The sequence below is a fragment of the Ranitomeya imitator genome, chromosome 1 (assembly GCF_032444005.1).
Source record: "Ranitomeya imitator isolate aRanImi1 chromosome 1, aRanImi1.pri, whole genome shotgun sequence".
Lineage (NCBI taxonomy): Eukaryota > Metazoa > Chordata > Amphibia > Anura > Dendrobatidae > Ranitomeya > Ranitomeya imitator.
This window is the reverse complement of record NC_091282.1, coordinates 796,524,130-796,542,477: the sequence shown is the minus strand read 5'-3', so window position 1 is coordinate 796,542,477 and position 18,348 is coordinate 796,524,130. Positions and strand designations below refer to the sequence as shown.

Genomic DNA, 18,348 nt, shown 5'->3' with positions numbered 1-18,348 from the left:
GATATTGCTCATCATATTCAGAAGTTCAGCTATTCGAGGAAAATGCTGCCCCTTCGGTTGGCCAGGATGTACTCGGTGGTACGATAGACAGACTGGATACAGCACTGCTGTTCGCTGCGGATAACGTCGATCATAATACCATCGCGTTAGATGGGAAGGGGACTTTCCACGGCATGGGGAAGGTAGCTACTGTGACTCCAGGAAGGAAGGTCAGTCGCAATGTTCTCAGACGGATGACTGCAAACTTGGAGATAGTTGAACAAAGCAAAGATGATGTAAGGGAATACCGTTTCGCAAAACACACAAAAACATAAAATTCAAGCCCTTGCCATTTCTCGACGCCATTGACCATCGTGTTGATGTATTGTGGAAGATGTCTTTACGCTTCAAACAGCCTGCACCGAGCTGGAATGGAATGATGCACATGCTACATAAAGACTGTGATCTTCCGGGGTCATCTTCGGTAATCTTCCTGCCCATCATTGACATGTATTCCGGAGACAAGTCATGCATCTTCTCTACTCTTGAGTATCTGTGGAGAAGAGATCGTGAAGACATGGAGAAAATTGCAGATAAACTCAAGACCTTTTCACCTTTCTCTGATGAAGTGTCTCTTTACAACATTATCACCGGTGTCAATGCAAATAAGGATGTGAATGTCCATAACCTGTTCATGGAGGGTCAATCACTGTTTTCAGTTAAGTACAAGCAGTCAATGAAAGCCAAGACCCTGGCATCCAGTGAGGCTATTGACGTTGCTAAGGACAAAACAATAGACCCCGCTCTTTTGTTCCAAAGGTTTCTTGTGGTGTCTCAAACTGCTGATCTTTCCCTTGATGAGGTGATGGCTTATGAACTTTCACCATACCCACCAACCCTCTCTGAGGCAAAACATCTCACACGCAAACCAAACAAAGCATAACTGATGGCTGCTATAAAAGAACAGAGTTCAGATGACGCAGTACTCAAGGATGTACCAGAAGTTAGAACATTATGTTCTTGACGGAGGTTCTCTTCTCCATCGACTGAAGTGGTCAGAAGGAAAGACATATTGTTCAATCGCTGAAGACTATGCATCTGTCACACTAAAGCACTATGGTAAGGCTGTAATAGTATTTGATGGTTACATTGGAGGACCAAACACTAAGGACATTACCCATCAGCGACGGCGCAAAAAACGAACAAGTAACAAAGTGAACATTGCTGAAGGAACGAAATTTGTTGGGAAAAAGGAGGACTTCCTTTTGAATGTGGAGAACAAACAGTCTCTTATCAATCTCGTTTCACAGCGCATGAATGACAGAGGTTGCTACATAATACAATCAGAGGGGGATGCAGATGTGGAGATTGTTAAGGCAGCAGTGTCAATGTCCTCCAACAAAGGTACTAGTCTCATTGGCGAAGATACAGATCTTTTGGTGTTGTTACTTCATCACGCGTCAACCAGCGATGGCAACGAGCTTTATTTCTACTCAGATAAAGGGAGTCCTGCAATAAAATATGACATTAAGGTTATGAAGAAGTTCCTGGGAAACCATGTCTGCAGCAGTCTTCTGTTCCTTCATGCATTCACAGGTTGCCATACCACTTCCGCGGTTTTTGGAATTGGAAAAAAACTTGGTCTACACAAGGTTTTGAAGGGAGACTCGGTCTTAAATAGCTGTGCTAAAATCTTTTCCACACCTAACAAAACCAGAGCTGAGATTGAAGACGCTGGGTGTAAAGCAATGGTGGCATTGTTCGGGGGCAAACCTGGAGACAATCTGTCTGCAATGAGGTATTCTACTCTCTGCAAAAAAGTTGGTTCAGCCAAAATCTTTGTTACACCTGAACGACTGCCACCGACCTCCTCTGCAATGAAGTATCATGCCCTTCGGAGTTACCTCCAAGTGATGCTTTGGATGGACAATGGTGAGGCCATGGACACTTCTGAATGGGGATGGGAATTGCAGAACAACGGTCTAGTTCCAGTGATGATGGATACTTCACCCGCGCCAGAAACACTTCTGAAAATAATTCACTGCAATTGTTCTCGTGGTTGTAGTACACTTCGGTGCACTTGCAAAAGACACGGACTTACCTGTTCATGGGTATGTGGACCATGTCAAGAAGGGCATTGTGACAATATGAGTGAGGAAACAGTGTCTGATGATGAAAATAGTGACTATTGACTTGACACGCTTATTCAGTGATGAAGTAGGTCTTAAAATGCACTGTGTATTAATTCTATGATTTCTAGAAATGTACATATATGTCATGACGTCATGACCTCGCCTATCCATGTAGGTAGTATAAAACTTTGTATAAAAATTGTTATATGAAAATATATAGTATACAAAATGCAAACTCTTCTGTAACCTAAAGCTACAGCTTTGAAATAGGGAAATATTCGTTATTTTTAGTGCGATGGCTGTCATCGTCTTATGACGTTATAGTTAGGACCTTTGTGGTGATCAATTTTTGGAAAACTTTTAATATGTTGTTCCCCACATATAATAGTAATAAAAAAAATCATAAACCGCTTTCTTGGAATTTGTTCCGGGTCAAACTGTATTTTGACTGGACTACAAGCCATTAAACAATGAAGAACTGCTTACATTTTTGCGCCAGGAGCAGTGTGAAAGACTGGTGGAAAGCATGCCAAGACGCATGAAAGCTGTGATTAAAAATCATGGTTATTCCACAAAATACTGATTTATGATCTCTTCCTGAGTTAACCCCTTAGTGACAGAGCCAAATTGGTACTTAATGACCGAGCCAATTTTTACAATTCTGACCACAGTCACTTTATGAGGTTATAACTCTGGAACGCTTTAACGGATCCCGCTGATTCTGAGATGTTTTTTTTGTGATATATTCTATTGCATGTTAGTGGTAACATTTCTTCGATATTACTTGTGATTATTTATGAAAAAAACGGAAATATGGCGAAAATTTTTAAAATTTTGCAATTTTCAAACTTTGTATTTTTATGTCCTTAAATCAGAGAGATATGTCAGGAAAAATAGATAATAAATAACATTTCCCACATGTCTACTTTACATCAGCACAATTTTGGAAACAAAATTTTTTTTTGTTAGGGAGTTATAAGGGTTAAATTTGACCAGCAATTTCTCATTTTTACAACACCATTTTTTTTAGGGACCACATCACATTTGAAGTCATTTTGAGGGGTCTATATGATAGAAAATAACCAAGTGTGACACCATTCTAAAAACTGCACCCCTCAAGGTGCTCAAAACCACATTCAATAAGTTTATTAACCCTTTACGTGCTTCACAGGAACTGAAACAATGTGGAAGGAAAAAATGAACATTTAACTTTTTTTTTTGCAAACATTTTAATTCAGAACCATTTTTTTTTATTTTCACATGTGTAAAAACAGAAATGCAACCATAAATTTTGTTATGCAATTTCTCCTGAACATGCCAATACCCCATATGTGGGGGTAAACCACTTTTTGGGCGCACCGCAGAGCTTGGAAGTGAAGGAGTGCTGTTTGACTTTTTCAATGCAGAACTGGCTGGAATTGAGATCGGACGCCATGTCACGTTTAGAGAGCCCCTGATGTGCCTAAACAGTTGAAACCCTCCACAAGTGACACCATTTTGGAAACGAGACCCCTTAAGGAACTTATATAGATGTGTGGTGAGCACTTTGAACCCCCAAGTGCTTCACAGAAGTTTATAACGTAGAGCCGTGAAAATAAAAAATTGCATTTGTTTACACAAAAATGATCTTTTCGCCCACAAATTCTTATTTTCACAAGGGTAACAGGAGAAATTAGACAACAAAGTTGTTGTGCAATTTCTCCTGAGTACGTCGGTACCCCATATGTGGGGGTAAACTACTGTTTGGGCGCACCGCAGAGCTTGGAAGAGAAGGAGTGCCGTTTTACTTTTTCAATGTAGAATTGGCTGGAATTTAGATCGGACGCCATGTCGCGTTTGGAGAGCCCCTGATGTGCCTAAACAGTAGAAACCCTCCACAAGTGACCCCATTTTGGAAACTAGACCCCCAATGGAACTTATCTGGATGTGTGGTGAGAACTTTGAATGCCCAAGTGCTTCACAGAAGTTTAAAATGCAGAGTCGTGAAAATAAAAAATATATATTTTTTTCCACAAAAAAGATATTGTAGCCCCCAAGTTTTTATTTTCACAAGGGTAACAGGAGAAATTGGACAGCAATAGTTGTTGTCCAATTTATCCCGAGTACGCTGATGCACCATATGTGGGGGTAAACCACTGTTTGGGCGCACAGCAGAGCTCGGAAGGGACGGAGCGCCGTTTTGGAATGCAGACTTAGATAGAATGGTCTGTGGGCGTTATGTTGTGATTGCAGAGCCCCTGATGTACCTAAACAGTAGTAACCCCCCACAAGTGACCCCATTTTGGAAACTAGACCCCCAAGGAACTTATATAGATGTGTGGTGAGAACTTTGAATGCCCAAGTGCTTCACAGAAGTTTATAATGCAGTCGTGAAAATAAAAAATATTTTTTTTTCCACAAAAAAGATTTTGTAGCCCCAAGTTTTTATTTTTACAAGGGTAACAGGAGAAATTGGACCACTAAAGTTGTTGTCCAATTTATCCCGAGTACGCTGATGCACCATATGTGGGGGTAACCCACTGTTTGGACGCACAGCAGAGCTCAGAAGGGAGGGAGCACCATTTGACTTTTTGAGTGCAAAATTGGCTGTCGTGTTTGGAGACCCCCTGATGTACCTAAACAGTGGAAACCCCCCAATTCTAACTCCAACCCTAACCCCAACACACCCCTAACCCTAATCCCAACCCGATCCATAATCCTAATCACAAGTCTAATGATAATCACAACCCTTACCCCAAAACAACCCTAATGTCAACCCTAACCATAACCCTAATCAAAACCCTAAATCCAACACACCCCTAATCCTAATCTCAACCCTAACCCTAATCCCAATACACCCCTAATCCCAACCCTAACCTTAACCCTAATCCCAAACCTATCCCTAATCCCAAGCGTAACCCTAATGCCAACCCTAATCCAAACCCTAACCCTAACTTTAGCCGCAACCCTTGCCCTAACTTTAGCCCCAACCCTAGCCCTAACCCTAAATTTAGCCCCAACCCTAACTTTAGCTCCAACCCTAACCCTAAGGCTACTTTCACACTTGCGTCGTTTGGCATCCGTCGCAATCCGTCATTTTGGACAAAAACGGATCCTGCAAATGTGCCCGCAGGATGCGTTTTTTGCCCATAGACTTGTATTGCCGACGGATCGTGACGTGCACTGGATCAGTTGTGTTTTGGAGGACAGTCGGCACAAAAAAAATCATTTTTTTGTACGTTGCGTCCTGTTATGTTTGCTAATGACAGGTGTTATGAAGGCAATCCAGAAACACAGTGTGCTTAGCGATCAGAGCGCACACAGTGATCTGACAAATACCCAAAAATACAAGAACGAGCTCTGAGACGTGGAAACTCTGTAGACTGCACACCTGATCCTATCCTAAACACAACTAAAAGCGGCTGTGGATTGCGCCTAACAACTACCTAGGCAACTCGGCACAGCCTAAGAAACTAGCTAGCCTGAAGATAGAAAAATAGGCCTGACTTGCCCCAGAGAAATTCCCCAAAGGAAAAGGCAGCCCCCCACATATAATGACTGTGAGTAAGATGAAAAGACAAAACGTAGGGATGAAATAGATTCAGCAAAGTGGGGCCCGATATTCTAGGACAGAGCGAGGATAGTAAAGCGAACTTTGCAGTCTACAAAAAACCCTAAAGCAAAACCACGCAAAGGGGGCAAAAAAAACCCACCGTGCCGAACTAACGGCACGGCGGTACACCCTTTGCGTCTCAGAGCTTCCAGCAAAACAAAAGACAAGCTGGACAGAAAAAAAGCAACAAAAAAGCAAAAAGCACTTAGCTATACAGAGCAGCAGGTCACAGGAACAATCAGGAGAAGCTCAGATCCAACACTGAAACATTGACAAGGAGCAAGGATAGCAGCATCAGGCGGAGTTAAGTAATGAAGCAGTTAACGAGCTCACCAGAACACCTGAGGGAGGAAGCTCAGAAGCTGCAGTACCACTTGTGACCACAGGAGTGAATTCAGCCACAGAATTCACAACAGTACCCCCCCCTTGAAGAGGGGTCACCGAACCCTCACCAGAGCCCCCAGGCCGACCAGGATGAGCCGCATGAAAGGCACGAACAAGATCGGAAGCATGAACATCAGAGGCAAAAACCCAGGAATTATCTTCCTGAGCATAACCCTTCCATTTAACCAGATACTGGAGTTTCCGTCTAGAAACACGAGAATCCAAAATCTTCTCCACAATATACTCCAATTCCCCCTCCACCAAAACCGGGGCAGGAGGCTCAACAGATGGAACCATAGGTGCCACGTATCTCCGCAACAACGACCTATGGAATACATTATGTATGGAAAAGGAGTCTGGGAGGGTCAAACGAAAAGACACAGGATTGAGAACCTCAGAAATCCTATACGGACCAATAAAACGAGGTTTAAATTTAGGAGAGGAAACCTTCATAGGAATATGACGAGAAGATAACCAAACCAGATCCCCAACACGAAGTCGGGGACCCACACGGCGTCTGCGATTAGCGAAAAGTTGAGCTTTCTCTTGGGACAAGATCAAATTGTCCACTACCTGAGTCCAGATCTGCTGCAACCTATCCACCACAGAATCCACACCAGGACAGTCCGAAGACTCAACCTGTCCTGAAGAGAAACGAGGATGGAACCCAGAATTGCAAAAAAATGGAGAAACCAAGGTAGCCGAGCTGGCCCGATTATTAAGGGCGAACTCAGCCAAAGGCAAAAAGGACACCCAATCATCCTGGTCTGCAGAAACAAAACATCTCAGATATGTTTCCAAGGTCTGATTGGTTCGTTCGGTCTGGCCATTAGTCTGAGGATGGAAAGCCGAGGAAAAGGATAGGTCAATGCCCATCCTACCACAAAAGGCTCGCCAGAACCTTGAAACAAACTGGGAACCTCTGTCAGAAACAATATTCTCAGGAATGCCATGCAACCGAACCACATGCTGAAAGAACAAAGGTACCAAATCAGAGGAGGAAGGCAATTTAGCCAAGGGCACCAGATGGACCATTTTAGAAAAGCGATCACAGACCACCCAAATGACTGACATCTTTTGAGAAACGGGAAGGTCAGAAATGAAATCCATCGAAATATGTGTCCAAGGCCTCTTTGGGACCGGCAAGGGCAAAAGCAACCCACTGGCACGAGAACAGCAGGGCTTAGCCCTAGCACAAATCCCACAGGACTGCACAAAAGTACGTACATCCCGTGACAGAGATGGCCACCAGAAGGATCTAGCCACTAACTCTCTGGTACCAAAGATTCCAGGATGACCAGCCAACACCGAACAATGAAGTTCAGAGATAAGTTTATTAGTCCACCTATCAGGGACGAACAGTTTCTCTGCTGGACAACGATCAGGTTTATTCGCCTGAAATTTTTGCAGCACCCGCCGCAAATCAGGGGAGATGGCAGACACAATGACTCCTTCCTTGAGGATACCCTCTGGCTCAGATAAACCCGGAGAGTCGGGCACAAAACTCCTAGACAGAGCATCCGCCTTCACATTTTTAGAGCCCGGAAGGTACGAAATCACAAAGTCGAAGCGGGCAAAAAATAACGACCAACGGGCCTGTCTAGGATTCAAGCGCTTGGCAGACTCGAGATAAGTCAAGTTCTTATGATCAGTCAATACCACCACGCGATGCTTAGCTCCTTCAAGCCAATGACGCCACTCCTCGAATGCCCACTTCATGGCCAGCAACTCTCGATTGCCCACATCATAATTACGCTCAGCGGGCGAAAACTTCCTGGAAAAGAAAGCACATGGTTTCATCACTGAGCAATCAGAACCTCTCTGTGACAAAACCGCCCCTGCTCCAATCTCAGAAGCATCAACCTCGACCTGGAACGGAAGAGAAACATCTGGCTGACACAACACAGGGGCAGAACAAAAACGACGCTTCAACTCCTGAAAAGCTTCCACAGCAGCAGAAGACCAATTAACCAAATCAGCACCCTTCTTGGTCAAATCGGTCAATGGTTTGGCAATGCTAGAAAAATTACAGATGAAGCGACGATAAAAATTAGCAAAGCCCAGGAACTTTTGCAGACTTTTCAGAGATGTCGGCTGAATCCAATCCTGGATGGCTTGGACCTTAACTGGATCCATCTCGATAGTAGAAGGGGTAAAGATGAACCCCAAAAATGAAACTTTCTGCACACCGAAGAGACACTTTGATCCCTTCACAAACAAAGAGTTAGCACGCAGGACCTGAAAAACCATTCTGACCTGCTTCACATGAGACTCCCAATCATCTGAGAAGATCAAAATGTCATCCAAGTAAACAATCAGGAATTTATCCAGATACTCACGGAAGATGTCATGCATAAAAGACTGAAACACAGATGGAGCATTGGCAAGTCCGAACGGCATCACTAGATACTCAAAATGACCCTCGGGCGTATTGAATGCAGTTTTCCATTCATCTCCTTGCCTGATTCTCACCAGATTATACGCACCACGAAGATCTATCTTAGTGAACCAACTAGCCCCCTTAATCCGAGCAAACAAGTCAGATAACAATGGCAAGGGATACTGAAATTTAACAGTGATCTTATTAAGAAGGCGGTAATCAATACACGGTCTCAGCGAACCATCCTTCTTGGCTACAAAGAAGAACCCTGCTCCCAGTGGTGATGACGATGGGCGAATATGTCCCTTCTCCAGGGATTCCTTCACATAACTGCGCATAGCGGCGTGTTCGGGCACGGATAAATTAAATAATCGACCTTTAGGGAATTTACTACCAGGAATCAAATTGATAGCACAATCACAATCCCTATGCGGAGGTAGAGCATCGGACTTGGGCTCTTCAAATACATCCTGATAATCAGACAAGAACTCTGGGACCTCAGAAGGGGTGGATGACGAAATCGACAAAAATGGAACATCACCATGTACCCCCTGACAACCCCAGCTGGATACCGACATGGAATTCCAATCCAATACTGGATTATGGGTTTGTAGCCATGGCAACCCCAACACAACCACATCATGCAGATTATGCAACACCAGAAAGCGAATAACTTCCTGATGTGCAGGAGCCATGCACATGGTCAGCTGGGCCCAGTATTGAGGTTTATTCTTGGCCAAAGGTGTAGCATCAATTCCTCTCAATGGAATAGGACACCGCAAAGGCTCCAAGAAAAACCCACAACGTTTAGCATAATCCAAATCCATCAGATTCAGGGCAGCGCCCGAATCCACAAACGCCATGACAGAAAACGACGACAAAGAGCATATCAAGGTAATGGACAGAAGGAATTTGGACTGTACAGTACCAATGACGGCAGACCTAGCGGACCGCTTAGTGCGCTTAGGACAATCAGAAATAGCATGAGTGGAATCACCACAGTAGAAACACAGACCATTCAGACGTCTGTATTCCTGCCGTTCAACTCTAGTCATAGTCCTATCGCACTGCTTAGGCTCAGGTTTAACCTCAGGCAGTACCGCCAAATGGTGCACAGATTTACGCTCGCGCAAGCGTCGACCGATCTGAATGGCCAAAGACAAAGACTCATTCAAACCAGCAGGCATAGGAAATCCCACCATGACATCCTTAAGAGCCTCAGAGAGACCCTTTCTGAACAAAGCTGCCAGCGCAGATTCATTCCACTGAGTGAGTACTGACCATTTCCTAAATTTCTGACAATATACTTCTATATCATCCTGACCCTGGCACAAAGTCAGCAAATTTTTCTCAGCCTGATCCACTGAATTAGGCTCATCGTACAGCAATCCGAGCGCCAGGAAAAACGCATCGACACTACTCAATGCAGGGTCTCCTGGCGCAAGAGAAAATGCCCAGTCTTGAGGGTCGCCGCGCAAAAAAGAAATAATAATCAAAACCTGTTGAATAGGATTACCAGAAGAATGAGGTTTCAAGGCCAGAAATAGCTTACAATTATTTTTGAAACTTAGAAACTTAATAATAATCTTTATTTTTATATAGCGCTAACATATTCCGCAGCGCTTTACATTTTTTGCACCCATTATCATCACTGTCCCCGATGGGGCTCACAATCTAAATTCCCTATCAGTATGTCTTTGGAATGTGGGAGGAAACCGGAGTGCCCGGAGGAAACCCACGCAAACACGGAGAGAACATACAAACTCTTTGCAGATGTTGTCCTTGGTGGGGTTCGAACCCAGGACTCCAGCGCTGCAAGGCTGCAGTGCTAACCACTGCGCCACCGTGCCGCCCATAGTTCTATCTCCAAAAAACAAATCAGGAATAGGAATTCTTGGTTCTAACATAGATTTCTGATCAATAGTATCTTGAATTTTTTGTACATTTATAACGAGATTATCCATTGAAGAGCACAGACCCTGAATATCCATGTCCACACCTGTGTCCAGAATCACCCAAATGTCTAGGGGAAAAAAAAAAGTGAACACAGAGCAGAAAAAAAAAAAAAAATGATGTCAGAACTTTTTCTTTCCCTCTATTGAGAATCATTAGTGTGTCTCCTTGTACTGTTATGTTTGCTAATGACAGGTGTTATGAAGGCAATCCAGAAACACAGTGTGCTTAGCGATCAGAGCGCACACAGTGATCTGACAAATACCCAAAAATACAAGAACGAGCTCTGAGACGTGGAAACTCTGTAGACTGCACACCTGATCCTATCCTAAACACAACTAAAAGCGGCTGTGGATTGCGCCTAACAACTACCTAGGCAACTCGGCACAGCCTAAGAAACTAGCTAGCCTGAAGATAGAAAAATAGGCCTGACTTGCCCCAGAGAAATTCCCCAAAGGAAAAGGCAGCCCCCCACATATAATGACTGTGAGTAAGATGAAAAGACAAAACGTAGGGATGAAATAGATTCAGCAAAGTGGGGCCCGATATTCTAGGACAGAGCGAGGATAGTAAAGCGAACTTTGCAGTCTACAAAAAACCCTAAAGCAAAACCACGCAAAGGGGGCAAAAAAAACCCACCGTGCCGAACTAACGGCACGGCGGTACACCCTTTGCGTCTCAGAGCTTCCAGCAAAACAAAAGACAAGCTGGACAGAAAAAAAGCAACAAAAAAGCAAAAAGCACTTAGCTATACAGAGCAGCAGGTCACAGGAACAATCAGGAGAAGCTCAGATCCAACACTGAAACATTGACAAGGAGCAAGGATAGCAGCATCAGGCGGAGTTAAGTAATGAAGCAGTTAACGAGCTCACCAGAACACCTGAGGGAGGAAGCTCAGAAGCTGCAGTACCACTTGTGACCACAGGAGTGAATTCAGCCACAGAATTCACAACAGCGTCCGCCATTTCCAACCGCGCATGCGTGGCCGTAACTCCGCCCCCTCCTCCCCAGGACATAGATTGGGCAGCGGATGCATTGAAAAACTGCATCCGCTGCCCATGTTGTGCACAATTTTCACAACATGCGTCGGTATGTCGGGCCGACGCATTGCGACGGCCCCGTACCGACGCAAGTGTGAAAGAAGCCTAACCCTATATTTAGCCCCAACCCTAACCCTAAATTTAGCCCTAACCCTATCCCTAGCCCTAACCCTAATTTTAGCCCCAACTGCCTTCTCCTGCCGGCCGGCAGATGGCGACAGAAGGCGGGCGCACTGCGCATGCGCCTGCCATTTTGTTTGCCAAAGAAGACGCCGGCGGCCAGGAAAAGAAGCAGGAGGACCCAGGGACACCGGTAAGTATAATAGGGTCCCCGAATCCCCCTATTTCTCTGTCCTCTAATGTGCGATCACATCAGACGACAGAATTACACACCACTTTTTTTTTTGCAATTGCCGGCAAACAGTTAATTACCGGCGATCGCAAAACAGGGGTGAGTATAACCGACCCCGATCATGTTCTTTGGGGTCCCCCGGCAGCCGAGACCCCAAAGATACTCCCGATGCCGGCCGACGGGCGCACTGCGCATGCGCCCGCCATTTTTTGGCCGGAGAAAGATGGCAGCGCCCGTCGGGAGCCACGAGGAGCACCGGGGGAGACAGGTGAGTATTGGGGGGCTATCTGGGACCCCATTTCTCTGTCCTCTGATGTGCGATCACATCGGAGGACAGAGAAATTAAAAGGGAAATCGCGTTTTGTTTTTTTTTGCGATCTCCGGTAAACGGTTAATTACCGGCGATCGCAAAAGCGGAGTCAGTAAAAAAAAACCCGAATCATGTTCTCTGGGGTCTCGGCTACCCCCGGCAGCCGAGACCCCGGAGAAAATCGGATTCTGGGGGGCGCTATTTACTTTTGTTAAGTACCCTTAACTGCCGCCGTTAAAAGGCGTATCGGCGGTCGTTAAGGGGTTAAAACATTAGTATTGTTGTTTCTAAATGACTATGAACTTGTTTTCTTTGCATTATTTGAGGTCTGAAAACACTGTTTGTTTTTGTTTTTTAATTTTGACCATTTCTCCTTTTCAGGAAAAAAAATACAAAATTTATTGCTTGGAAATTCGGAGACGTTGTCAGAAGTTTATAGACTAAATGAACAATTTATAAAGAGAAAAATCAGACAAACTGAACATTTTGCAGTGGTCTCTTAATTTTTGCCAGAGCTGTATAGCATTTTGCACTTACCCAAAAAAGTTCTCCTTTGGTCTCATCTGACCAGAGCCCCTTCTTCCACATGCTCACCATGTCCCCTACATAGCTTTTTGCAAACTGCACACAGGACTTCTTATGGCTGGCTTTCAAAAATGTCTTTCTTCTTGCCATTCTTCCATAAAGGGTAGATTTGTGGCGTACACGACTAACACTTGTCCTGTAGACAGATCCTTCCTCCTGAGCTGTGGATCTCTGCGACTCCTCCAGTGACCATGGGCCTCTTGGCTGCTTTCCTGATTGGTGGGATGTCAGCTTAGGTTGATGCCATGTCTTGATTGGTTTGCAGTTGTGCCATACTCGCTTTATTTTTGGATAATGGATTGATCAGTGATCCATGAGATGTTCAGAGCTTGGGCTATTTTTTTTTTTTTTTTTTATAACCTAACCCTGCTTTACTTATCTCCATAAATTTATCCCTGACTTGTCTGGTGGGCTCCTTGGTTTTCATGTTTCTGTTTGTCCCCGAATGTTCTCACACAAACCTCTGAGGCCTTCACAGAACAGCTGTAGTTATACTAAGAAGCAGTTCGGCGTGCAAAAAATAAGCTCTCACCAAGCTTCACATCCAGAAAAACGGAGACGCTATGTGTCTGGGAAAATGGCACCAATTTTTTTGTTTTTCACAAAGTTTAGATTTTTTTTTACCACATAAATAAAAAAGAAACCTATACATGTTTGGTATCTGAAAATTTGTAATGACCTGGAGAATTATAATGGCAAGTCAGTTTTAGTATTTAGTTAACATGGTAAAAAAAAAACAATTGTGGAATTGCACTTTTTTGTAATTTCACTGCACTGGAATTTTTTTTCTTGTTTTCCAGTACACAATATGGTAAAATCAATGGCGTTGTTCAAATGCACAACTCATTCCACAAAAAAAAGCTCTCACATGACCATATTGACGGAAAAATAAAAGTTATGGCTCTGGGAAGAAGGAGAGCAAAAAAAACGAAAATGCAAAAATGGAAAATCCCAAGGTGGTGAAGGGGTTAAGTTTGCCGGTGTAATGTGAAAAATGTGAAAAGGTCACGAGGTATAGAGACTTTTTCATGGCACTGTATATACTGTATATAGTGATGGTTTCTCTGCTGTGTATGTAGAGGGCACTGCTGTACTAGGGGCTCCATACATGTAAACTAGCAGATTAGATATTGTAAGAGATATGGTAACACAGAGATATATAGAGACAGATATTAGATACATTTTGGTGTCTGTCCCTGGGCAACTGTTGCGGCATCACAACCAGATGTCCATCAGGTGAGTGGCTGCCGTGACATGATTGTGCACCAGTCAGGACTGCTATTACATGACGCCCGAGTTTTCCTCAGGCTCTGCTCTCTGCTTGTCCTGCACTTTTTGTGAAATTGACACTTTATTAGATGCATTGCGCTGTGAGGATAAAGTCCTCAGTATTAATGATCTGTGTGCACCAATCCTCTACTGATTACTGAGGGAGGAAAGTGTCAATCAGTGGTGGGAGCGGATAATCGTCAACTCATGAATATTGAGGACTCCTGAGCACTAGCTCATCACTGGGAGGACTCCCATTTATATCTGTCATGAAATGTAAGGACCCAACAGGGGGTCGATCAGCGGACGGCACAACACACACTCAACGGGATGGAAATGGGGAGAGGAAGGCCCTACCGATAGGGAATGAGGGATGGACATCTCCTGCTCCAACCTGAGCCTGTCCCTACACTCCCCTAACAGCCTAAGCGGGTCCTTCCCCCCCCCCACCGCTGTCACGAACCTCGTCCCTCACTGTCACCTCACACTGCCCTGGCTAGTGCACTGGCCGGTAAGGTCGCTAGCCTCACCACTGCAGATGGTAAAAAACAGGGGACAGTGACAAACACTGTGCATAATACAGTGCGGGGCGGGGATTCCAAAGGTGGCTGGCCGCAATGCCCGCGCAGGCGCAGTCTGCAAGCCTGGCTGGGACGTCAGACGTCCAGAGCTTCCTGCGTCTGCGCAGCACAGCAGTACACTGCGCAGGCGCAGGTTTTGAAACGTACACAGCGCTGAGGGGGCGGCGCCGAAAGCACAGGAAGATTGGAGTGACGGCAGAGGAGCGGTTAGAGCTGGGGAGTGAGGACCCGCCTCCCTGGCTAGAGACAGGAATTGTGGCTAAGTATAAAAATGCTTTATTTTGGGTATACTTGAACCTAAAACTAAAAGAGCCACCTTGTTAGAATGCAGCATTACTGCTGCCCAAGGTGGCTCTTTTAGTTTATAACGGCTGGAGGGGGGTGACAGTGGCCCTTTAAGAGTTTGTTGGAGTTAGGTTTCTGGTTAGGGTTATGGTTGGGATTACAGGTGTGTTGGGGTTAGGGTTGTGGTTGGGATTATGGTTAGGGGTGTGTTGGGGTTAGGGTTGTGGTTAGGGTTAGGATTAGGGTTAGAGGTGTGTTAGGGTTAGGTTCGTGGTTAGGGTTATGGTTAGGGCTGGGATTAGGGTTAGAGATGTGTTGGGGTTAGGGTTGTGGCTAGGGTTGGGATTAGGGTTAGGGGTGTGTTGGGGATAGGGTTGGGGAGTTAGAATTGGGGGGGTTCAGGGGGTACATCAGGGGGTTTCCAAACATGACATGGCGCCACCATTGATTCCAGCCAATTTTGCGTTCAAAAAGTCAAACGGTGCTCCCTCCTTTCTAAGCCCTGCCATGCACCCAAACAGTTGTGTACCCCCACGTATGGGGTATCAGCATACTGAGGACAAATTGTACAACAACTTTGGGGGTTTAATTTCTCCTGTTACTTTTGGTAAAATTAAAATTTTGGGCGGAAAGATCATTTTTGTGGAAAAAATATGATTTTTTTTAATTTTCCCGGCTCTACGTTATAAACTTCTGTAAAGCACTTGGGGGTTCAAAGTGCTCACCACACATCTAGATAAGTTCCTTTGGAAGTATAGTTTCCAAAATGGTGTCATTTGTGGGGGTGTCCACTGTTTAGGCACATCAGGGGCTCTCCAGATGAGACATGGAGTCCAATCTCAATTCCAACCAAATCTGCGTTGAAAAAGTCAAACGGTGCTCCTTCACTTCCGAGCTCTGCTGTGTGCCCAAACAGTGGTTTACCCCCACATAGAGGGTATCGGTGCATTCAGTAGAAATTGCACAACAAATTTTGTGGTTCATCTTCTCTTTTTACACTTGTGAAAATAAAAAAAATTGTTTCTGAAGTAAAATGTTTGTGAAAAAAGTTAAATGTTCATTTTTTTCCTTCCACATTGCTTCAGGTACTGTGAAGCACGTAAAAGGTTAATAAACTTTTTGAATGTGGTTTTGAGCACATTGAGGGGTGCGGTTTTTAGAATGGTATCACTTTTGGGCATTTTCTGTCATGTACACCCCTCAAAGTGACTTAAAATGTGAGGTGGTCCCTAAGAAAATAGTTTTCTAATTTTTGTTGTAAAAATGAAAAATCGCTGGTCAACTTTTAACCCTTATAACTTCCTAACTAAAAAAAATTTTGTTTCCAAAATTGTGCTGATGTAAAATAGACATGTGGGAAATGTTATTTATTAAGTATTTTGTGTGACATACAGTATCTCTCTGATTTAAGGGCATAAAAATGCAAAGTTGGAAAATTGCAAAATTTTTTGCCATATTTCCATTTTTTTCATAAATAAACACAAGTTATACCAAAGAAATTTTACCGCTAACATGAAGTGCAATATGTCATGAAAAAGCTATCTCAAAATCAGTGGGATCTGCTGAAGTGTTCTAGAGTTATAACATCATAAGGTGACAGTGGTCAGAACTGTAAAAACTGGCCTGGTCACTAAGGGCAGGGCCGGCGTCAGCACCCAGCGCACACGGGCAAGTGCCGGGGCCTAGCGAGACGAGGGGGGGTGCCTACTCACGCTGTCTGGGATACAGGCGACTCACCCCCTGCCAGCAACGACTCACCCCCCCCCCCATCAGTGCCGACATTATACTGTATCGAGGACTATGGGGAATACATTACACTATATGAAGAACTATGGGGTGCATTATACTATGGGAAGTGAATTGTACTACATGGATGACTATGGCGGTGCATTATACTATATGGAGGACTATGAGGAGTGTATTATACTATATGGAGTACTGAGCAGTGTATTTTAATATATGGAGGACTGAGGAGTGCACTGTACTATATGGAGGACTGAGGAGTGTATTATACTATATGGAGGACTGAGGAGTGTATTATACTATATGGAGGACTGAGGAGTGAACTATACTATATTGAGGACTGATGAGTGTATTATAGTATATGGAGGACTGAGGAGGGTATTATACTATATGGAGGACTGAGGAGTGCACTATACTATATGGTGGACTGAGGAGTGTATTATACTATATGGAGGACTGAGGAGTGTATTATACTATATGGAGTACTGTGTCGAACATTATAATATATGGAGGACTATGGGGTGTATTATACTAAACAAACAAAATACAGCCTATTCATCAAGTTGTATGCATACAGGTGCTGGTCACAAAATTAGAATATCAAAGTTAATTTATTTCAGGTCCTCAACACAAAAAATGAAACTTCATATTATATAGTCATTATAAACATAGTTATCTATTTCCAGTGTTTATTTCTGTTAATGTAGATGATTATGGCTTACAGCCAATGAAAACCCAAAAGTATTCTATAATGTTGATTTGCCTGTAATATTACAGGTACTGATACCCTTAGACCTGTGGACCTTAGATCACTAGAGTTAGCCATGTGCTAAAGCACAGGATCCACATGTCACCTACTCCAAGAGTGACAGTGCAGAAACGCCACTATCAGGACTTATTTTCCAGAACACACACGTGGACTAGTAAGTGACTAAGTGACCAATCATTACTATATATTAGGTCGGACTCGGAGTGCTACTTGCGAGAGCCTCGCATCACTTCACCCTGCACAGCCGCCCCTTCTTTGGACAGGAGTGTGCAGATGCATACAAATACGGACGGTTCGGGTGATGCAATGCAAGGCTCGCGCATCGCTCTCGCATAATTGGCATATAAGGGGTAGACTTATATAAAGCCCCTCTGCTGTATGGTATTGTAGAATTTACAGTAGCTATCACTCATGTAAGAAGTGAAATCTGGCATTGTACTATACCTATATTTCTCTGCTGTGTCTGTGCATCATGAATCGTGGTATGTGTTAAAGGGGGGGGGACCCACGGAGACTCTTTCGCCCAGGGCCCTCAAAAACCTGGAGCCAGCCCTGAGGGGTTAATAGCCTTCTATGCTGCAAAGCACCGCACAGCAGAAGAAAGGCACCTGGACCACGAACTCTACGAAACCAGCAGATTCACCACTGCAACCAGAGATCTCCGCACGCCAGGCTTGGTTAACATACGGTAGATTGCTGTACCATGGACTGTCAGCTGTAGCATCAGGTGACTATTTAAAGGATGGTGGGAGTGGTCACCACCTACATCTACTGACCTTGCAACTCTGCAATTGCAGTACACTACCAGCAAGGGAAACTGACATTAACCCCTCATGGCCTGAAAGGAAAAAAGCTACATTTAAATCATAGTGGAACCAGAGCTGCCACTCAACCAAAAATGGATTGTGACAATATCACCGGGAGAACTCCTACTCATCACTGGGAGGACTCCTGCTCACATCACTGGGAGGACTAACGCTCCTCAATGGGAGGA

The 18,348-nt window shown here is 44.3% G+C and overlaps 1 protein-coding gene across 1 annotated transcript in view; it reads right to left on the bottom strand.

Annotated features, from left to right (window-relative positions):
* LOC138648332 (heat shock protein HSP 90-alpha-like) overlaps positions 1 to 17,929 on the bottom strand; it is a 44,323-nt gene extending 26,394 nt beyond the window's left edge. Inside the window, exon 1 of the mRNA XM_069737986.1 lies at positions 17,799 to 17,929. The gene's annotated coding sequence lies outside the window, so the exon portion shown is untranslated. The remainder of the gene's footprint in view (positions 1 to 17,798) is intronic.
* Positions 17,930 to 18,348: the final 419 nt, after the last annotated feature.